General features: G+C 44.2%; 1 non-coding gene and 1 pseudogene across 1 annotated transcript; both read left to right on the forward strand.

The window, feature by feature from the left end:
- Nucleotides 1-1767: 1767 nt before the first annotated feature.
- Nucleotides 1768-23736, forward strand: LOC138782655 (kinesin-like protein KIF3A; annotated as a pseudogene).
- Nucleotides 3473-3665, forward strand: LOC138780489 (U2 spliceosomal RNA). The gene has a single exon (XR_011361333.1). It is a non-coding gene; the product is annotated as a U2 spliceosomal RNA (small nuclear RNA).
- Nucleotides 23737-24045: the final 309 nt, after the last annotated feature.

Genomic DNA, 24045 nt, shown 5'->3' on the forward strand with positions numbered 1-24045 from the left:
AATGTACTAGTGTTGGAAATAACCAAAACCTTTGGTTGAACTTTCGATTAGTCATGTCTGCAGGAAATTAATAGCTGTCCTTTTACTTTTTCTGCCGTCGTTTTTTATCTGCATTTTGACAACTCATTTTTCTTAATATTTCTACGTATAACTGCAGAGCTCATCTGGGTGAGGAATTGTTCATGGGGAAATGTGAATATTCATCATCAAGCATGTGCAGCATGCTTATTCTGTTGTAGAAATGCCAAAGATTTTTACCATGTATTTTACTTCAATATATCTATCTGTCAGGTTGGGCAACGTCTGTTTCTGCCACGTGTTGCCTCATCAGAGTAGAAAAATGCAGTGTGGATAGGAAATCATTACTGATCTATGTACTGGCAATGGGAGCCTATCTGACTGCTTAAGATGATCCAGTTGTGTTTGTTCCTATCGCTGTATGTCTAAAGTGCTGCATTGTATCTCCCTTCCCCTCTCCCTTTAACTTGTGATCCATGTCATCACAAGCAGTTCACTGCTTAGTGTAACCTCTTCCTGTGAAGGTGGCCATTAAGGGGTTATTACTTTGGGTAAAAACATTGTAATCCTTAAAATGGCTTCGGCCTTGTAACTGCTTCTAGAAGAAGTAGAGGAATGCTGGCAGCACGCCCATGAGAAAAGCACCATGAACCTACATCATAGTCATAATAGAAAGCTAGGAAGAGACACTTATCTATAAACAATTTATGGTAAACATCAAGTTGTGCCAGCCTGACTGCGCAGTACAGGAAGCCACTGACCATCTATAGACTGACCTATAAGAGTGTGACATGTATGTGTCTTGTGACTTGAAACCCCACCTGCATTAAAAGCTTATATATATTTCTTGTGAAACCAAAAAAAGCGTGAGTGTGCAGGAGGTTATACTGTCTTTTTGCCTGGTGTCATGTTTTCGTCGCTAGCGCTCAGCTTACTTAATTTGGACAGGGGTAGTCACTTGGGAACAAGGGAGTTGAAAAGCAAATCTCACCTTGACATTCCTTGCTGTGCTGCTGCAGTTTCTTTCATTGCCGCTCACGTAATACCATTTAGAGCTTGTGCATCAGTAACCCCTTCTGCTTCTACTTGCCAACTAAATTGCTATGCTGTATAAATGATCAGCCCAGTTTAGTGCCAGCTTGTTCAGTGCACTTTCAAAAGCATTATGCCGTGGCAAAACAGAAGTATGGGCTGTGCTGTGACTAACCAGAGAAGTAAGGGAAAGGAAGCCCTGAGTGTGTACTACTGGCCGGCAAACAGCCCAGCTTTGGTCCTGCCCTGAAAATGGAGAGAAATGTAAATAGCTGTGCACCATGGAAGGGGCTCAGTAATCTCAAAAGTGGTGAGAAGGTAATTTTAGTGCTCTCACTGAAGGGTTAATCCTGCGCAAGCAGGTCGCTAGTTACACTTTAAAGGAGAAGTCCAGGGAGAGGGGAGGACATTTCAGACAGGACGTGGGGTTAACATAGTAAAGAAGGTATATTTATTTACTTGTGCCCGTGCAGCACAGCATCGCGTTCCTGGCCCCCGCTGACATTCCTCATATCTTCCTTCCTGCTACATCCCGACCCGGCTGACTGATGCCCCACTCAGCCAGTCAGTGACTGGGGCAAGACGACACTGATGCAGTCACTGTTTGGCTAAATCCCACCCGGTTAGGATGTTTTAGCTAATTCGCATCATACCCCGAAGCAGAAAAATGACATCCAGCGGGGTTACGGGAGCCTGGTAATGCGCCACAACGCCGGCATGAGGTCTGGTAAGGATACGTTATTTATTATGCTCCCCACCACCCCCTGCCGGAAATATTTACCCCTAACCTCGAACTTCTTTTTTAAGGAATAAGGTTTGAAAGATGAAATAAGATTACTATATCGCCAAGAATGCTTTCCTACATAAAAGTCATTGTCACATTTGATCTTTTTAATCCTTGCTAAGGTAGAATATTATATACCTTTTTTTTATTGAGTGGGTACATTTCAATACAAGATTGGGTTTCTGAGCATATTTTGATACACACGATGGTGTTTTGTTCTTTGATTAGTAGAAAAGTTTGCTCATAAATCTGTGTGTCATGTCAACAAAAAATGCAGTGTGGATAGGAAATCATACACATAGGCAATCAAACACATAGGCAAGAAGAAGGTATCGCCAGATAAGATGGCAGAGATGCAGGCACGGATTGATGAAGAAAAGGAAGGCGCTTGAGGCAAAACTTGACATGGAGGAAGAAGAACGGAATAAAGCTAGAGCAGAGATGGAGAAAAGGTAGAAGGATCTGCTTAAGGCCAAATAAGTCCTCTAGATAATGTAGTGCTGTCCTGTCACCAGTCTGTTTGTCAACACAGATTTTCCAGAATTTTTTTATGTGTATTTGTTTTTTTCCCTTTAATATTTTATTTTGATATCACAAAATATAAAAACTACATATACACTCATATAGTTATTGTACCAACTAGGGATGGTCCGAACCGGCCAAGGTTCGGGTTCCTATAAACCTGAACTCTCGGCATTGATTTCCACTGTCTGCTCGCTCCGTGGAGAGGGTGGATACAGTGGGAGGACCGCCTGGAAAACTGGGATACAGCCATAGCCATAGGCTGTATCCCGGTTTTCCAGGCGGTCCTCCCGCTGTATCCACCCGCTGCACGGAGCAGCCAGACAGCGGGAATCTGATGGCCGAGAATTCGGGTTCATACGAACCCGAACCTCGGCAGGTTCGGACCATCCTTAGTACCAACAAATACACATGGCATAATTTCTAATTTATCATATTACCATTCCCTACCCCCCAAAGAGAGAGAAGAGGGGGAAAAAACTTAAATTAAATTTTTTTATAGAAGTATTCCAAGTTAAGGAGGTACTCTTAGCAACCCATAACAATCCCAGTTCTTTTCATGTACAGTATAGGCCCTTTGAAAGGTATAATCAGGAACTCGATATGTTATTGTGAGCAGCTTTTTTTTCTGCATTTGCTTTAGTTTGAAGGAATCTCTCCAGCTACTTGGGATATTGGGAAAGTTATTTTGTGTACAGTAGGTAGCATCAAACAGGATCTCTCCTTTTAAAGGGATTTTCCAGACTAATATGATTAATGGCCTGTCCTTGGGCTATGCAGTAAATCAATGACCAGCAGGGTGCTCACACCCTGCACCCCTGCTTGTTAGCTGTTTGGCCCCTACTACGCAGTTAACGGGGCTACAAGCAGTTGGCTGTATGTACTGCATAGTGGCCTGGGCAGATTTACGCACCTCAGCGTCCCTTGACTTGAAGAGGAGCTGAGGTGCAGTAACTTGGCACCACCATTACAGTGAGCAGAGCGAACTACCTATGGCCCCATTCACTGTGTAATGCAAGCACCGCACAGCTGAAGATAGGCCATCAATCATAGTAGCACAAGAAAATTTAGGCCTACACACACGAATCCCTCTCCTAGAATAGACTTTACCATCTTATCGCTTCTCGGCCTTTTGGCTAAGATCCAGTGTAGTATCTGTTCTTATCAGTTTAATATACTTTACCATCTGTGAATGGAAATCACTGTTACTAGTTTTCTCAGTGTGTAAATTAAAAGGCTACTCCTGAGAGTAATAATTTTTCAGTTTTATGCCATGTGCTCACACACTGTACGGATTGACACAACACAACTCCCACATTGTACACATTAAAACAACACTGCTCCTTTGCTACCCTCCTGCCAGAAATTGTGAGAAGTTGGCAAAGGTAGACGGTGTCCAGAAAAGTAACAAGCACATGATTTTTTCCTATTTGTGGTTGGGTTGTAAAACAATAGCCACGTTGTACTTATTAAGGCTATGTTTACACTACGTAAGAGACCGGCCGCTCCGTGACCCCGGCCGGGTCACGGAACGGCCGGTCCCTGGCCGGGTCATCTCGGCCGGTACTTAAGTACCGGCCGGATGATCCTTTCGGCCGCAGAGCTCTGATGTGGGCGGGTCAGCACACGCCCGCATCAGAGCTTCCCATAGCCCACAGTGAAGCAAGTGTCCGGAGCCGCTCGCTTCACTGTGTGAACTGACCTGTCAGTTATTTGCGGCGCCGCATAGATCCCGGCCGGAGCGTATACGACGTGTGTACGCTCCAGCCGGGATCACATTGAAAGTAAGGTTATGTTCCACCCCGCAAAACCACGGGCGTAGTTCTACGGCAAGAACTACACCCGTAGTTTTACGTAGTGTGAACATAGCCTTAAGCAGAGCTATATTTTCAGGGTTGTATCAGCCCATTGCTGGGTACATAGGTTTTCAGGTGTTTCCATCCTCTTAACCCCTTAACCCATTTTGACGTCCGGGGATGTCATCATGATTTTAAGGGATTTACAGAGAGGACTCACAATGCAAGCCCTTTCTGTACAGCGCCTTCCCTGGCTGACATACAGTAACTGCAGCTATTAGCTTGCACATCTGATTGTCTGTGCAGGGTAATTAACCATTTAAATGCGGCTGTACAACTGACCATGGCATTCAAATGGCTTAAAAACTCCATCTGTGGTGGGATCACAACCCCATCATGCAATCGCAGAGGAGCAATCCCTGCTTCCAGCCGGGTAGGGGCTCTGCGCTGCAATGACACTGTTCCCGACTCGGCACTTGATTAGTATGGGCTCCAACAGTCCATAGTAATCAAGCACTGACCTCATGGAAAAATGCAGGACATATGTAATGCTTCGATCTCTGAGAGATCAGTGCAGTTATAATAGCAGTCCCCAAGTGGGACTTCAAGTTAGTGTAAAAAAAAAAAAAATATATATATATATATATATATATATATATATATATATCCATATCCAGTGGTGCCTTGGATTACTAGTATAATTTGTTCAGAGTCGTGCTTGTAATCCAAATCACTCTTAAACCAAAGCAAATTTTCCCGTAAGAAATCATAGAAATGCAGACAACTGGTTCCACACCCCAAAAATATTTTTTATTCTGAATTACATGTAGAACAGATGAAACAAACATGCAGAAACAGCAGAATATGTGATATTATAAGTTACTGTACAGTAATGGAGAGGATAGGAAACACAAGGGCTGACAGAGACTGTAGGGAGAATGAAGAAATGAGCAGGACATACTGTATGTGGGCACAGTATAGCAGCACTCTCTGTCCGGGGAGAGAAGGGTTACAGCTAAAAAGAGATTACCTCCACAGTCCTGTCCCCTGATGCAAGCCCCAGCCTGAATTGGATCTGCTATGATTTGGAAGGTGAGGGAGCTCTTAAACCAAAGAAATGCTCTTAAACCAAGCCACAATTTTAAAAAAACTGTGAGCTCTTAAACCAAAATGCTCTTAAACCAAGTTACTCTTAAACCAAGGTACCACTGTATATATTTTTTTCTATAAATAAGAAACTCCCATCCTATAATAAAAGTTTAAATCACCCCCCTTTTCCCATTTTATTTAAAAAAAAAAAAAAAAACATATTCGATATCGCCACGCGTGTAAACGCCCAAACTATTACATCTTCGCATTCCTGATCTCACACAGAAAACAGTGTAGGTGCAAAAACCTGCCATGTGGCTTTCTCCAGCTGATATTTCCTCTAAGTTTAATCTTCCCCCAGCTCACTTTCTCTGTATAAATAAGTGACACGCGATTTGTTCCACGAGATTAAGGCACTTGGCGGTGAAATCACGAGACCACACATTGGATGGTGTCGTAGGGACTGGACCACGTAAGGCAACGATCTCTAACCCTCTATAATGCATTTCATAATATCTTTCTTAACCCCTTAAGGACCGCGCTAACTTTCGTTTTTGCATTTTCGTTTTTTCCTCCTTGTGCTTAAAAGGCCCTAGCACTTGCATTTTTACACCTACAGACCCACATGAGCCCTTATTTTTTGCATCACTAATTGTAATTTGCAATGACGGGCTGAATTTTTCCATAAAATATGCTGCGAAACCAGAAAAAAATTATATGCACAGTGAAATTGAAAAAAAAAGGCAATTCTGTTTCTTTGGGGGGGCTTAATTTTTACGCTGTGTGTCCTATGGAAAAACTGACTTCTTATATATGTTCCTCAAGTCATTACGATTAAAACAATATGCAACATGTATAACTTTTATATTATCTGATGGCCTGTAAAAAATTCAAACCATTGTTAACAAATATATGTTCCTTAAAATCGCTCTATTCCCAGGCTTATAGCGCTTTTATCCTTTGAACTATAGGGCTGGGAGGCGTCATTTTTTGCGCCATGATGTGTTCTTTCTATTGGTACTGTCATGAATTTGCCTGTGCCGAACTCCGTGCGCCCCTTGGCTCGTGCTGCGCGCCTGAGATGGCGCTGATATTCAGTGTTTTTGTATGTTTGTGCAGTAACCTGAACCCTGTCTGAACACTGGCTTATTTCTAGTATTGTGTTCAGCCCCACCCGTTTGCTGTGTGCTCTGGCTATGAAGGAGTTACACTGCTGCCAGTTCTGATCCGCAGGTGATTCTGTTTGGAACCAGGAGCCTTGTCCATTAGGGGGCAGGAACTGTCTCCTGGGTCCCTATAAGTGTTTTGCTGAGGCTCATTCTAGTGCCGGATATTGAGCTTGTCTCTGCCTGCTTGTGGTTCTGCTATAGTCTGTTCTTACTTTGCCCCTTCTGCCTTGTGTTCTGACCATCTTTGCTAGCTGCCTGCCTGCCATTGACCATATTGCTTGTTTTTTGACTTTGCTTACAGGATTGGGATTTTGTACTTTTGCTGCCCGATTGTTGTGACCCGGACTGTTGACTATTCTTTATTGTGTTTTGTCTGTCTTGTCCTTGTGTCCCACCTAGCCGGTACAGGGACCGCCTTCAAGTTGCCCGCCGCCATCTTAGGGCGGGTTGCGGCAAGTAGGTAGGGACAGTGGGCGGGGCTTAGTTTAGGGTGCACTCTCTGTGACTACCATCTTGTCTGTCTTAGCGGCCAGTCCTGACAGGTACCTTGATTGCGCAAATGCAACTTTTTGATCGCTTTTTATGACAATTTTTGGGGATTTGATGCGACCAAAAATGCGCAATTTTGCACTTTGGGATTTTTTGGCGCTTACGCTGTTTACCGTGCGAGATCAGGAATATGATAATTTAATAGTTCGGGCGATTACGCATGCGATAAAAGCAAACATGTTTGTTTATTTTATTTATTTATAAAATGGGAAAAGGGGGTTGATTTAAACTTTTATTAGGGGAGGTTTTTTTTTTATTTATTAATAAACTCCTTTTTTTATTTTCACATACAGTAATTAGAAGCCCCCCTGGGGGACTTCTATATACACAGCACTGATCTCCCATTGAGATCAATGCTGTGTATATAATAGAGCAATGATCCATCAGATCATGGCTCTATTATAATAGTCTGCTGCAGATCACATACATAGTTTGCCGAGCCGGGATTAGCGGCGAAGCGACGCTGAGCCCCGGCCGGCTCAATACAAGTGATCTCTCCTCCGCGATCGCATCAAGGGGGTGAGATTCCTCACTAGACACCAGGGACAGGGGCCACATACACTATTGAAATGCAGCTGTCATCTTTGACCCGCGGTCCCTGGCTGCACATAGCAACTGGGGACCGCGGGCTGCAGAGAGGACTCACACCGGGAGCCCTCTTTGTTTGCCCGTAACTGCCGCATGACGGGTATACCCGTCATGCGTCATTAAAGGGAACCAATCACTGGAAAAAAGCATATAGAGCTTTTGAAATGTGCTGTTAGAGCACACAGCACACTTGCCACACGTGTTTCCATAGCCTCCTTGCTTTCCCCGTGTAAGCCGCAAAGTAACTTTATAAAACTGGCGCCCTGTATGCTAATTACCTGAGGTAGTCACCTGGGCGGTGTTCGGCTAGCAGGTAGTCACGGTCCCCTGGGCGTTCTTCCGCTGTAATCACGCCCCTCTGGGCGTGATTCAAATGGCAGAGTGGCTGTGGCGTCACTCGGGAGCGCGCCGTGCCCAACGTCGGCGCGCTTACGTACTGATGCCGGACGCCGCCGCACATGCGCAGTGCAGCCGCTTCCATTCCGGTTGGACTGCGCCTGTGCAGAATAGCCTTGAACTCCGGCTAACAGGCTATTCAAGGCTATTCTGCACAGGCGCAGTACCGCCGGAATGGAAGCGGCTGCACTGCGCATGTGCGGCGGCGTCCGGCATCAGAATGTCACAGCTACTCGGCCTTTTGAATCACGCCCAGAGGGGCGTGATTACAGCGGTAGAACGCCCAGGGGACCGTGACTACCTGCTAGCTGAACACCGCCCAGGTGACTACCTCAGGTAATTAGCATACAGGGCGCCAGTTTTATAAAGTTACTTTGCGGCTTACACGGGGAAGGCACGGAGGCTATGGAAACACGTGTGGCAAGTGTGCTGTGTGCTCTAACAGCACATTTCAAAAGCTCTATATGCGTTTTTCCGGTGATTGGTTCCCTTTAAGGGGTTAAAGTAGATTCTAAAGCCCTTTTCCCGATCTGGGCAGGGTGGACAAATAATGTCCTGATCCAGGAGCCTATACTTAAGGGGTGTAAGCTAATACGAATATACATGATAAATGAACGATGGAAGGAAACCCATACAACGCTTTATGGCTTTAACATTCCCCCTCTCCTGACTTCCCAATAGGAGGACTGAATGCCTGAAATGTAAACAAGCCCATACAAACCTATGGCATGGGGTGAGGGAGTGTGCTCACTCATATTATCAGGTGGTCTCGGATTATCATTGGAAGTTCAGGGTCCCAGAGTCGCTGCAGGTTTTCCTTTTTCATCAATTTAGGCCACCGGATGAGGAGGATACTGTAGTTTCAATCCTAGAAATCAGTGGCGTAGCTACAGTGAAGGCAGGGAAGGCGACTGCTATGGGGCCCCTGCATGAAGGGGGCCCGAGGAAGCCTGCCCTGCCTTCATGGTAGGTACCCCGCTCCCCCAGGGGTCCAGAGAGGAAGAGGGACCCCCACTGCACTGTTCAGCCCCCTCACTGTAGTGCCAGGTGAGTGGGCTGAACAGAGGAGCAGGACCTGCCAGACGGCACAGGAGAGGGATAAAGGACCTTCGGGTCACATGACCCAAAGGTCCTCAATACCTATGTGAAGATCAGCCTGGACTACAGGAGGAGGAGGGGGAAGCCTGGGAGCTGTAAGTGCTGTGTATGTGTGTTAGTGAGTGTATATATGTATCTGTGGGTATATGTATATGTCAGTTTGTGTATATATGTATCTGTGTATATATTTATATGTCAGTGTGTGTATATATGTATCTGTGTATATATTTATAGGTCAGTATGTGTATGTATCTGTGGCTATATGTGTGTGTGTGTGTGTGTGTGTGTGTATGTCAGCAATGTCTAGCACTGGTGTATATGTGTGTGTTTGCTCCCAAAGATGTTCTGCAGCAGCTTCTATTAATGCTGGGCTCTAATAAAAGAACCCACCATTAATATCTGCAGCATTTGCTTTTATTTCTGGTTGAGTATTTCTTATTACACTGAGATGATTTCCCAGTGTACAGTCTACTCATGGTGTATACATCAGCACTAGTGTAATCACATTACAGCGTATATATGTGTGTATGTCAGTGGCATATCTGTATATATGTTAATGGTGCTTCTGTGTGTGTATATGTGCGTCAATGTCTGTGTTTGGCGGGGGGGGGGGGGGGGGCGTACAGGATTTATGGGGCCCCATACAGTTTTTTGCTATGGGGCCCCATGAATCCTAGCTACGCCCCTGCTAGAAATGATACATACAGTACTGCATGTGGCCCTGAGATGTCTGTCCCAGGTCTGGCTGGAAGAGGCAGTCCCGGATATCCCCATGGTAATTTCACAACTGAAACTCCTCTTTGGGATAGACTCATAAATCTCAGGGAGCGAAGCGGTTTTTCCTTCATTGGCAAACACTTAAATAATCTCACTATCAGCCGCAAGAGATAAGAACGTGTAGTGGCAAACACACTGGGTTCTTTAAGACTTCTCCCTGTCAGCTGACCTGTAGACAGACATTCTGAAACTGATTGGTGTTGGATCCTGTGTTGCATTTATACAATTGTTCTTTCCCTCACGGGGAGAAGTTTGAGGGGCAGGAAGGGGTCCCATCATTCCCATGTTAATGTCTCACCAGGAAACACAACTAACTGGACATGTTCAATTGTATTTTTCTCTTTGTATTGGACGGTGTTATTGTCCATGTTTGTACAAACTTTATATTTGCAAAAAGTCAATAAGAATATGTTTATAAATAAAAAAAGACTAAGTGCAAAATCGCAGATTTTTGGTCCCATAAAATGCGGAAAAAAACACTAAATATAAAAATTTAGACTGCTGCAAACTGCCCACAGCAGCCAATCACGGCTCAGCTTCCAGCTCTGGTGAAAGGAAACAGGAGCTGTGATTGGTTGCTGTGGGCAGTTTGCACCAGTCTTAATTTTACACCCTTTGATAAATCTCCCCCTTAGTGTCTCGAAAAGGACTTGTGTGGGTTTTGAGGTGAAAAAATGCAAGTGCTATGAACTTTTAAACATAAGGAGATAAAACAATGTGCAAAAATGAAAAGATGCTGAGCAGTGAAGGGGTTAAACTCCATGCAGAATCAGTAGGCCTCAGCCTTGTCACCCATATGGGTAATAGAGCTCTGCAATAACTTTTCTTTTCTTACTATTAAGCAATACTTGTTCCTCCCTAAAGTAATGGGATTTTTTTTATAATTCTTTGTATACTACGAAACAGTTTGTGGCAGAAGTAAATATAAAAACTATGTATAGGAACCACATTCTTCACACAGCGTATGCAGATCCCATTCACATGTTTACTGGTATCACAGCCAAAAATCTGCACCAAATTTTCATCATGTCAAAAAATAAAAATAAAAAAGCACACACACTTTTCATTTCCCAAGAATCCTTCTCGTTCTAACACTTTAGTTATTTGTTATTGCTTATCACTTGCAGTCTATCAGTAATTTTTTTTATAGTTCCCTTGATATTTATTTATTTTTAAACCAAAGTTGTTTTTATCTTTGCCATCAGATTTCAGATTCTGGTGTCTCTGATTATAAGAATTGATTGAGGGGACTCGGTCTGTGTGAGTCCAGTACAGTAGTTTTCTCATTGATGTTTGCAAGCTCTGCAGTCATTGGCGTTTGTTGCTAACTTACCCAGAGGAAGGCTGGGAAGGGTTAGGTCATGAATGCAAGCTCGGCTTGCTCTGCAACCGATAAACCCAGGAATTATGTCTTTATGTCTTTATGTTAAAAATTTTGCTTATGTAGGGTACGTGCACACTGAGGAAATTTGACAGAAAATCTGTTGCGGAATCTGCTGCTCGCTGACTGTGGTGGGAGCACATGTCTCCGCCCGTGTCATAGACTCCATTCTATGCGTGGGCAGATTCCGCCATCTTTCCAAAGATTGAACGCGATCGGCGGATTCCGTGACTGTTTTTCCGTAAGTTTCCTCAGAAAAAAGACACATGTCCATCAAGATCAACTGAGGAGGGGATGGAATCTATCAAATATGCATTCTGCTGTTCTGACTTTCCAAAATTCTTAATGTGGGAACAGATGTACAGGTCATAAATGTAATGTTCTTATTGCCTTTTTCTTGTAGACAGGAACATCAGTCTCTCCTTAAGAAGCTATCCGCTCTGGAGGGAGAGGTTATCGTTGGAGGGGTAGATTTGTTGGCTAAGGCAGAGGAACAGGAGAAACTATTGGATGAATCAAATCAGGAGCTTGGAGAGCGAAGAAGGAGAGCGGAGAAGCTGCGAAGAGAGCTGGAAGAAAAGGAGGTTTGTGGTTAGGAGTTATTGCCCAATAGAGGCCATGGGGAAATGAACAGTGTTACCATCTACAATAATAATACTAATCATCATCTTCATTATCATTATTCATCTTCATCATCTTCATCAAGTCACAGCAGTAGCCATCACATGAGTTTATGCACTTTAATTAATAACATAAAAGGAATTTGTCATCAGAAAATAGAAAATGATTGTTAAATCATGCAACTTTCATTCTGACCACTAAGCCTAAATCGTTGAGACTTCGTGTTCTGTCTGTGATGATAAAGAGGTGACTGCTAGGAAGTGATGTGTGCAGAATTAGGGCCCAAGTACACCAACAGAAGTCTGACAGATTTTTATTAACCAAAGCCAGGAATGGATTTGAAAAGAGGAGCAAAGGAGTCTTTGCTTTAACACCTGTTCCCTGGTTATAGTCCATTCCTGGCTTTGGCTGAAAAAATCTGTCAGATAATCTGTTAGACATCTGTTGGTGTAATAGGGCCCTTACAGTAAAAGGTGACACCAGTATATAGATAAGAGTTGAACCTACTCTCTCCCTTTGTACAGGTCACAAAGCATACTCGCAAACCTGTCCTATAGACATGTAGAAATCATAGAGCAGAAGGTGACCTGATTAAGCGCACATGCAGACAAAACGCGTTGTCCTACTCTTTTTTTGCTTCCGTCATAGAGTTTTAACCTTTCATATGCAGTAAAGCTACAAGTTTTAATTGACTACTGTAGTGCTGGATTGACACTTTCTTCACTACGATTTCTACATGGGTTTATAGTTTCACTATAACTTAAAGTGTTACTGTTATTTGCAGTAAATTTTGACCTTTTTGTAAAGTTACTGCTTGGTCTCCTGAGGGGAGCGCACTTCTCTCCCTAGTTTTCCAGATTCAGTTCATTTGCTTCATTAGAGTCTATGGAGTAAACAAGTCGGATGTCCCTTCTGGTCAGTGTATCTCTGGGTTACAGTGGTTCTCAGGAGTGATACCTGGTGTAATCGGGAATCTTCAACATGTTAGATGTTACTGTGAATACTGCAGTTATAATAATGAGAGTGACTATTAGGTGATGGGCATAATTATACAGTCTGGGGGTATGGGTGCTTTACATTGAGGGGTGTGTATGCCTAATACACATCCCCTGAGTTTATCATGCCGATCACCTGATGTGCACTCCTGTTATTAGAATATCATTTTTTGGGTTAGCTATGGGTCCTCTTTAAAGCTCTTTTTATTTATTTGGAATTTTGCAATTTATTCTTGGTATATTTGTGTTTGCACAGCAAGAGCGGCTGGATATTGAGGAGAAATACACAAGCTTACAGGAGGAGGCACAGGGTAAAACCAAGAAACTGAAGAAAGTGTGGACCATGTAAATGGCAGCAAAATCTGAGGCAAGTTGTTCAGATAATTTATTGCAGTGTTGCTTGATGCTTTAAGACCATATTACAGTAGCTGTAGATTGTGGCTGGACCACAGATATACATTGATCATTGTAATTGATCTTGGTGTTTAATGTTAAACCAGTGTTTAACCCCTTAGCGTCCCATGACGTATCTGGTACGTCATGGTGACGCGGGGGGAGTTCAGAAAGGGGGCCCGCCGGGACCCCGCTCTAAACAGCGCTGCTCCCGCCTGTGATTGGCAGCCGGAGAGCGTCTCTATTAGCCGGCACGGGTCCCGTTGCCGCACCACCTAACTAAGCACTTCAATGCAGAGGTCAAACATGACAGCTGCATTAAAGTGCTTTATACATAATCTCCCTGGTGTCTAGTGGGTCGGATCTCCCCCCCCCCCCCCGCGATCGCATCCTTTCTTCTAGATTGCTATGGCCTGCAGCAGGCCAGTGCAATCTATCAATGATGTGACTGATCTTTGCTGTGTATATACACAGCATTGATCTCCATGAGAGAACAGTGCTGTGTATATAGAAGTCCCCCAGGGGGACTTCTAGATAATGTAAAAAAAAAAAAGTGAAAGTGTTTTTATTAATAAAAAAGCCCCCTCCCCTAATAAAAGTCCAAATCACCCCCCTTTTCCCATTTTATAAATAAATAAACATATTTGGTATCGTCGCGTGCGTAATCGCCAGAACTATTAATTTATCACATTCCTGATCTCGCACGGTAAACGGCGTCACCGCCAAAAAATTCCAAAGTGCAAAATTGTGCATTTTTAGTCGCATCAAATCCAGAAAAAATGTAATAAAAAGCTATCAAAAAGTCACCTATGTGCAATCTAGGTATCGACAGCGACTTGAGGAACATGCATAACAAGTCAGTTTTACCCCTGGGTGAACGGCGTAAACACAAAACTCCCTGAAATTAAAACAAATTCCTTTTTTTTTTTCAATTTGAAAGCACAAATTATTTTTTTCCGGTTTCGCAGCATATTTTATGGAAAAATAAAGTTAGTCATTGCAAAGTTCAATTGTTCAATTTCAATTGGAAAAAGCAAAAGCGCAAAAACAAAAATTGGCTTTGACCTTAATGGGTTAATTACTATAAAAGTGTATAACTTGTGTTTTTAGACAACTACTACACCAGCATTGTACAAAGTTTGATCGAAATTCTTTTTTCTATGTATATTACACCATGGGTCTGGGGTGCATCAGGAGCTGACACTTAACATTCTAGCTGCCACAATCAATAGCAATAAAGAGGTCTAGACAGGGGTTCAATCCGTACCACCCAGAATCCTGAAGGCCTTCAGAGCTGCCATGACAGATCTGGTAGTACAGCCTGCTGATTTGACAGTCCAGTGCAGTGCACCAGCGTTAGCACCAGGAGATGAGTGTCAGGCTCCATGACAGGACACTAGGGGACCTGCACACAGACTGGCAGTGTCAGTCAGAGGAGTTTATAATTGTACAAATAATCAGTGTATGGATTTGCATCAGTACAATAGAAATAGCAGGAGTATTCTACAAATAGGACATACAGATAGAGCCGGGTGGGGGAGGCAGAGGGTTCTGTTTGGTATTGTAATTATGTAATTCACAGGAAGTCAGACGATACAGGACAGGCCACTTCCGGTTACACATAAGAACAAGCAGTTTTCTGGTGGAACATCATAGAATGTGGTCCCTTGCTAGAGGGTCAAGGAGAAGAGGTTTTGCAAACAATGGCATTGTAAAACATGGGTGGCCATTTTGTGGAGACCTGCTGGCAGTTTTGATAGCACCTATACAGAGGTCTGGGAGGGAAGTCCAACCATTCCTAATGTTGTGCCACCTCTGCCGCTAGTGCCCAGGTGGTGTTGCTCCTGGCCTGTCCTCTCAGTGATGACTGATAGCTGTAGCATCCAGTCAGGAAACTGCTAACGCTCATTCATAGCTGAGAGAATTCTCTCAATACAAAGCACTCTGGGCACCTAACAAGAAGATTCCATCTCCTGGACACTTGCAACGGTGGTTTGTAACTTGTGCTGCCAGGGAAATACATGTCTTTTTGGACCTTCCCCTAGCTTATCACTGGGGGCTATATAAAGCGAAACCAGTGGCAATAAGCTGATCAATATAGAAAGTTGTTTTATCGAGATCCCTATTATGCTTTGTACAATTAAAGGCATTAAAAGTCACTATGCCTTTCAAGCGTTCCAGGTCGGGGGGGGGGGGGGGGAGTACGCATTTTGTTGCTTTGATTAACCCCTTAACGACATCGGGCGTAAACTTACGCCCTCGCGCCCTGGTACTTAGCGCATCAGGGCGTAAATTTACGCCCGATGTTTCCCCGATCGCTGCGTGTTCGCACACAGCGATCGGGGAAGATGGCCTGCTATAAATCATAGCAGGCCATCATAGCTTCTCGGCACGGGGGGTGGTTAACACCCCCCGTGCTTACGATCGCCGCTATAGGCTGATCAATTCAGATCAGCCAATAGCGGCGATCGGAACCTTTCCGGGTCATCGGTGACCCGATGACCCGGAAAAAAATGGCGGTCGGTGCTGTCCGAGGACGGCACCGACCGCCATTACTGTAAAAAGTAATGGTGGTCACTGTGCCACCGGCCCGATCGCCGTGAACGGCTGTCCGGTACCGGCCGGTGGCACGGCGATCAGAGTCACACAAAACAGTAAATACCTGCCCTGGACCCCTCCGCTAGGTAGCGGAGGGGTCCAGAGCAGGTATTTGTACATTACTCACCTGTCCCGGGCTCCTGATCGGCGTCTTCCGGGTTCGCGGCGTCCTCCGTCATTCCGTTCGGTCTTCGGGTCTTTCCGTCGTCTTCTTTCGGCTATTTTCGGCTCCAGCCTCATCATTTTCCGGATTTTGCGCTCTGCTGCCCCCTAGCGGCTGATATGTGTAATACACTTATCAGCAGCTACAGGGATATTCAGAATGTAGAAAAAGTTTTTTTTTTGTTTTCCAAATTTTTTTTTTTCTATTTTCCGCACCCTATCGCCGCTGAGTGTTGATCAGCATCGCACGAAAGTGCGCTGCTAATCAGCAACTCCTCCTTTTTGGCGTAGGGTGTTTTTTTTCTATATTCTACTGCCACGGTCTGCTGATAAGTGCCGCACATAAGTGCGGCATTTATCAGCAACTCCTTTGTTGGCGTAGGTTTTTCTTTTATACTGACTGTAAAAAAAACGTAAAAAACACTACATTACACCACACTACATTGAATAAAGTTTGACACTACACCACTACATACCCCATATACTAGTCCCCGTATAAAGATGGCCCCCAGGGTGTTTTCGGCGTCAGAGGGATACGTTATTGCCTCCGACACCGAAACAGCCAGTGAGGATGAATGGGGGGATCCTTCTTTCCTCCATTCATCCTCATCATCCTCATCATCCTGTGACGTGTCTGGGGGTAGCGTAGCGTACGCTGCCCCCTAGACACGTCTTTTCCGCCAGTACCGTCCCAATAAGAGATCACGGTATGGTGTGAAATTCTACAAACTCTGTGAGCGTACCTCAGGGTGCTCTTACAGATATAGGGTACGTGCACACTGCGGAATGGCGAAGGATAACCCTTTGTGCATTCCGCAGCTGGCACCCGCCAGCAGACTGATGCGGGCGCATGTCTCCACCCGTGTCATAGACTCCATTCTATGCACAGGCGGATTCCGTCGTCCATCCAAAGAATGAATAGGTTGGCCGGAGAGCGGAATCCGCCCGTGCATAGAATGGAGTCTATGACACGGGTGGAGACGTGCGCCTGCATCACTCCGCCGGCAGGTGCCAACTGCGGAATGCACGAAGGGTTATCTGTCGCAATTCCGCAGTGTGCACGTACCCTTAGAGTGTATGTAGGAAGGGACACCCGAATCCAGCCCCAGATGCCCCCTCCCCCCCCATCCTCGGAGTTAGTGGGGAGATAGTTTGGGAACTGATCTTCCCACTGCTGGATAAAGGTCACCACCTGTACGGGGATAACTTTTATACCAGCACCCCCTCTTCCGGTCCCTCGCTGCCCGAGCTACTGTAGCTTGCGGCACGATCCGAAAATATCAGAAGCAGTAATAGCGCCCTAATATTTAGCAGCCATGGAGCGGACCCAGCGCTTCTGGATATGAAGGACCCCGTATCGCACCAGGACAACATTTTCCAGGTGACGTCCCCCACACTGGAAAATAGGAGACCCAAGAAGAAGTGCAGAGTGTGGTGTAACAGGAGGACACCATTTTCCAGTGTGACGCCTGTCCTGATCCCCCCCGGCCTCTGCATACTGGATCGCTTCAAGGCGCACCACACGTCATCGGGGTTCTACATTATCTAAATTCCGTCCCTTATTCCTATTTCAGGGGTCACGTTGATCCAGGGAATATTCTGATCGCCATTATGGAGTCGGGAAGGAATTTTTCCCCTGTGATGAGGCTACTGTCGTCTGCCTCACGAGGGTTTTTTGCCTTCCTCTGGATCAACACAGGTTGAATTTGATGGACACCTGTCATTTTCAACCTTATAAACTAATAATTGGCCTAATACCCCCAAATAAATTAGAATTGTCCCTTTTCCCCAGCTAAGTAGGTATGGCCGCCATTCCCATTAGAGGAGGCCATGATGCAATTATAAACCCTCTGTGCTGCCAGGGCAGTAGAAACCCCCCACAAGTGACCCCATTCTGGAAACTACACCCCATAAGGAATCTAACAAGGGGGGCAGCGAGGATATGGCCCCCTGGTGACGGCCACATTTGGGACGTGAAAATGAAAAAAATGGTATTTTTTATTTTCTCGGCACATGTTCTACGTAAGTGCCTGTCACCAGTGGGGTCCATATCCTCACTGCACCCCTTGTTAGATTCCTTATGGGGTGTAGTTTCCAGAATGGGGTCACTTGTCGGGGGTTTCTACTGACCTGGCAGCACAGGAGCTTTGTAATTGCGACATGGCCTCCATCCTCCATTCCAGCCTCTAAATGGCGCTCTGTCCCTTTGGTGGCTTGCCCTGTGCCCATATGGCACATTATGCCCACATGTGGGGTATTTTCGTACTCAGGGGAAACTACCCTACATGTTTTGTGTTCATTTTCTTTTTTAACCCCTTGTGGAAATGGAAAAAATCAAGGCTAGACCAACATTTAGTGTAATTTTTGTAAAATTTTTACTCTAATTTTTAATCTTGTCATGATTTTTTCATTTTCACAAGGGGCTAAAAGATAAAAAAAAAAAACACTAAATGTGTAGAGCAATTTTCCCTGAGTACGGAAATACCCCACATGTGGACATAAAGCGCCATGAGGGTGCAGGGTAAGCCTCCGAAGGGAAGGAGCGCCATTTCGTTTTTGAAGGCTGGATTTGGATGGAATGGATTTTGAGGGGCCATGTTGCATTTAAAAGGCCTCTGTGTTGCCAAGACAGTTGAAACCCCCCACAAGTGACCCCATTATGGAAACAACACCCCTCAAGGAATGTAACAAGGGGTGTAGTGAGCATATGGACCCCACTGGTGACGGGCACAAATGTGGAACAATGTGGCGTGAAAATGAAATATTACATTTTTTACACTATAATGTTGGTTTAGCCTTGAATTTATCATTTTCACAAGGGGTTAAAAGAGAAAAAAAACACACAATATGTGTAGAGCAATTTCCCCCGAGTCCGTAAATACCCCACATGTGGACATAAAGCGCCATGTGGGCGCAGGGCAAGCCTCCGAAGGGAAGGAGCGCCATTTGGATTTTGGAGGTTGGATTTGGCTAGAATGGATGATGAACGCCATGTCGCATTTACAGAGCCCTCGTGCTGCCAAAACACTGGAAACCCCCCACAAGTGACCCTATTCTGGAAACTGCACCCCTCAAGGAATCTAACAAGGGGTGCAGTGAGGATATGGACCCCTTGATGACGGGCACATTTATGCCATGAAAGTGAAAAAATGAAATTTTTTACTTTTACGTCACATTGTTCCACATTTGTGCCCGTCACCAGTGGGGTCCATATGCTCACTGGGCCCCTTGTTAGATTCCTTGAGGGGTGTAGTTTCCAGAATGGGGTCACTTGTGGGGGGTTTCCAGTGTCTTGGCAGCACGAGGGCTCTGTAAATGCGACATGGCCCTTGAAATCCATTCCAGTGAAATTCAGCTTCCAAAAGCCAATTGGCACTCCTTCCCTTTGGAGGCTCGTCCTGCGCCCCCTTGGCACTTTATCGCCACATGTGGGGTATTTCCGTACTCGGGAGAAACTGCGCTACACATTTTGTGTCTTTTTTTTCCTCTTATCCCTTTAAGAAAATGAAAAATTGAAGGCTAGAACAACGTTTTAGTGTAAAAAATAAATTTTTCTTTTTTCACGCCATATTGTTCGGAAAATCTGTGAAGCACCTGTGGGGTCCAAATGCTCACCGCACCCCTTTTTACATTCCTTGAGGGGTGTAGTTTTCTAAATGGTGTCCCTTTAGGGGTGTTTTTTAGGTTTTGGCACCCCAGAGCCTCTGCCAACCTGAAGTGTTACAGTCAGAAATGACCAAATATAACGGAGGCGTTGAAATTCACTAGGCGCTCCTTTGTATCTGAGGCTTGTGGTTGCGTCAAATAGCGCAATAGGGCGACATATGGGGTATTTCTATAAACTGCAGAAACGGGGCAATAATTATTGGGGTGCATTTCTCTGGTAATAAGTTTATAATTATGAAAAATATTGGATTACAATAAAATCTCTGCACAGAAAATTAAAATTTTCAAATTTCTTACACACTTAGCTTTTATTTCTGTGACTCCCCTAAAGGGTTAAAACACTTTCTGGATATGCTTTTGCAGAGTGTGGGGGGTGCAGTTTCTGAAATGGGGTGCTTTGTGGGGCTTTCTAACATACAGGCCCCTCAAATACACTAAAGTACCTGAACAGGTCCCTAAAAATATCTGATTTTGAAATTTTACTGAAAATTTGGAAATTTGCTGCTAATGTTTTAAGCTTCCTATTGTCTAAAAAAAATGAAAGATCGTTTAATAAATGCCGCCAACATAAAGTAGACATGTTGCTAATGCTATTTAATATATAATGTATGTGGTATAACCACTTTCTGTATACGCAAAAAAGTTTCAAAGTTGGAAAAATGCAGTTTTTCACATTTTTTCACATTATTTGGGTTTTTTTCATAAAGATTTGTTATGATTATCGACTCCAATTTACCAGAAATGTAAAGTACAATATGTCACGAGAAAACAATCTCAGAATCAGCCGGATAGGTAAAAGCATCCCGAAGTTATTAATGAATAAAGTGACACTGGTCATATTCATAAAATTTGTCTCTGTCATTAAGGCCATTTCAGGCTCTGTCCTTAAGGGGTTAAGATCAGACATTAAATCATTTATCAAAATGTCAATAGGAAATTGGTTTATTGTAGATTCCTCCAGATAGTGCATCGCTGTATGTACACTCATGTAATGTCTTATGCTTGAACATTCTCATTATAAGAAGTGATGGCAAATGACTAGGTTTTAAATTACCCATCACAGTAACAATCCCATCCACCTCCATTACATCGATATGCTTCCTAGCTTTTTTTCTATGGCCTATTTTGGTTTCATACATTATGAATGTATAGCATCCAGTTTTTTTTTCTTTTAGTAGGAGACACTGCTAACGCCCCCTTAACACGTCCGGAAAAACCACCCAGATTTTCTATCAGGAAATCCGGACAGATTTCCGGATGCGTAGACTTTCATTAGACACGGACACCCTTCTGTAAATAGAACCTGATTTTTTTGAACCGGTCTATGGGAGCGCCCGAGCCCCGGGCGCTTTCCTCATGCACATCAGGAAAGCGTCCGGAGTTCCACTCACCGGACCTCAGGAGTCTTCTCCCCCAGGCCTCCTTCTGCCGCTGCTCCTGGTGTGTCCCATCCTCCTGCTGTCTCCTCCTCCCCTCCCTGTACCTCAGCAGCACGGACACCCACCCACCTCCCGGACCTGAGCAGTGCCCCGGCAACCCCCGCGGCACCAATACCACCCCGCGGCAACCACCCGCTACTGCCACTCGCGACACACACCCATCAAGGTTGCAGAAGTACAACTCCCATCATGCCCTGCAATCGGGCATGATGGAAGTTGTAGTTCTGCAAGCTGTGACCATCCAGTTTGCAGAACTACATCTCCCATCACGTCCTATTTTTTTCTTCTGATCAGGAAATCCTGAAGGCTTTTCCTGAAGGTAAAAACGGATTACTGTCAGGAAATCCTGGTACTTTCCTGAAAACATTTGAGGCCTCCTGATCAGGATTTTCTGACAGTAAAAACTGACACGGACGTGTGAAGGGGCCCTTAGGAGTTATTTTTTCGTCTCTTCCGATAAACCTTGCAGATCTGAGGTCCATGAGAGGTTCATCTGAAGCGTGACACCTGTAATACACTCCACTACAAATAATAGTTCTCATATTACATTTCCTCTTCTAATTACGGTATTACATTTTATGTTTATACTAGTTTTTTTGGTTGTTTGTTGTAGCAGTAACAAAATCAGCCAATTTTTGTAAAAAGCTATTATGAAAAAATTGGTTGAAAACTTGGACATTTGGGGGGGGGGGCAAGATTGTTGTACAGTATGTTTTGCAAGATAATTTGCAACATTGTTAAAGGTCGACAACCTTTTACTAGTTTTAGGCTACATTCACGTGCCCGTAGTGGAGAAATGTGCGTCTGTAGTGCTCCATGCTACACCGAGCACTACATTGGCACATCATTAGCATGGCGATCTGTGCCGCAAGTTACATTCCACATTACAGCAGGTCCTATTTTTGCAATGTCTCACTGACGTTGAGAAATGTGATGGTGTCTCTGCTGCGTTTTGGTTGATCTTCCTGAGGTCAAACATCATTCTCTTGAAGATCCTATTTTTGCGGCACAGATCACGGCCCTGTACTCACGTATGGATGTGTAAACGGAGCCATTGAATAACATTGGTCCTATGTACGTGTGACTGTAGCCTTAGGCTTAGTTGTCCTTGCACGGTTTTAACCCCTTCCCATACGAGGACGTAACTGTACGTCCTCACGCGGGTGGGGGAGTTTAGAGCGGGACCATACGGCAACCCCACTCTTAACCCCCACGGTCCCGTGTGCGGCATGTAGCCCGGGACCGCGGCTATTAGCAGGCACAGTCCGATCGCCATGCCCACTAATTAAGTATTCAGATGCAGCTGTCAAAGTTGACAGCTGCATCTGAATACTTTATTTTAGCCTTCCCCGGTGTCTAGTGGTGTGGATCCTTGCATGCGGCACCGGCCGGGGTCTGCGCCGTAATGGCACTGATCCCAGCTCGACATTCTATTGCATTCTAAAGCAATAGAAAACTGATCTCATCGATCTATGCTGTATAATTATACTGCATAGATCTCAATGAAAGATCAGTAAGCTTATACTAGAAGTCCCCCAGGGAGCTTCTAGTATATGTGTAAAAAAAAAAGTGTTATTAATAAAATGCCTCCTCCCCTAATAAAAGTTTGGATCACCCCCCTTTTTTCCAGGTTATAAATAAAAATAAATAAATAAATAAACATGTTTGCTGTCGCCGCGTGCGTAATCGCTTAAAATATTAATTTATCACATTCCTGATCACGTACTGTAAACCGCGTAAGCGTGAAAAGATCCCATAGTGCAAAATTGGGCATTTTTGGTTGCATCAAATCCAGAAAAATTGTAATAAAAAGCGATAGAAAGTACACATCATGGTGCAAAAAATGACATCTCACACAGCCCCATAGACCAAAGGATAAAAGCGCTATTAGCATGGAAATAGAGTGATTTTAAGGAACATATATTTGTTAACAATTATTAGAATTTTTTACAAGCCATCAGATAATATAAAAGTTATACATGTTAAATATCATTTTAAACGCACTGACTTGAGGAACATATATAACATGTCAGTTTTTCCATAGGATACATGTCGTAAAAAGGAAGCCCCCCCCCCCCCCCAAGAAAAAGAATTGAGGTTTTTTTTCTATTTCACCGTGCATATAATTTTTTTTCTGGTTTCTCTGCATATTTTTTGCAAAAATTAAGTCTGCCATTGCAAAGTACAATTAGTGACGCAAAAAATAAGGGCTCATGTGGGTCTGTAGGTGTAAAAATGCAAGCACTATGGCCTTTTAAGCACAAGGAGGAAAAAACGGAAGTGCAAAACCGAAAATTAGCCTGGTCCAGAAAGGGTTAAAGGTTTCCTACAAATAATGAACTGTGCTACCCTTCACTTTTTATAGATGGCCGACCTACAACAAGAACACCAAAGATAAATCCAGGGGTTATTGGAGAATATCAGGCAGCTGAGTCGTGAGCTCCGGCTTCAGATGATCATCATTGATAATTTTATTCCACAGGAATATCAGGTAACGTTAGAACTGCTCAGTTATCATCCTGCTCTGCTGTTCAGTGCCCTGTGCCATCAGCTTGTAAACCATATACCTCTGGTCAAACGTCTTCATGTTATAGGGAATCATACTGTACCAGGCTTGTTTCCTTGAGAAACACATAGGGAGAGATTTATCAAACATGGTGTAAAGTGAAACTGGCTCAGTTGCCCCTAGCAACCAATCAGATTCCACCTTTCATTCCTCACAGACTCTTTGGAAAATGAAAGGTGAAATCTGATTGGTTGCTAGGGGCAACTGAGACAATTCTACTTTACACCCCTTTGATAAATCTCCCCCATGGAGTTCAATAAATGGATGACTGTCTCCAAGGAATAAAAAACATTGCCACCAGTTTCCGTTTTTGTTTGTTCACCCATATTCACCCCAGATGGCAGCGTTTCATCTCACTCAACTCAAGCAGGTTATATGTATAATAGGTTATAAATATAATGTGATG

Source organism: Dendropsophus ebraccatus, chromosome 1 (genome assembly GCF_027789765.1).
Source record: "Dendropsophus ebraccatus isolate aDenEbr1 chromosome 1, aDenEbr1.pat, whole genome shotgun sequence".
NCBI lineage: Eukaryota > Metazoa > Chordata > Amphibia > Anura > Hylidae > Dendropsophus > Dendropsophus ebraccatus.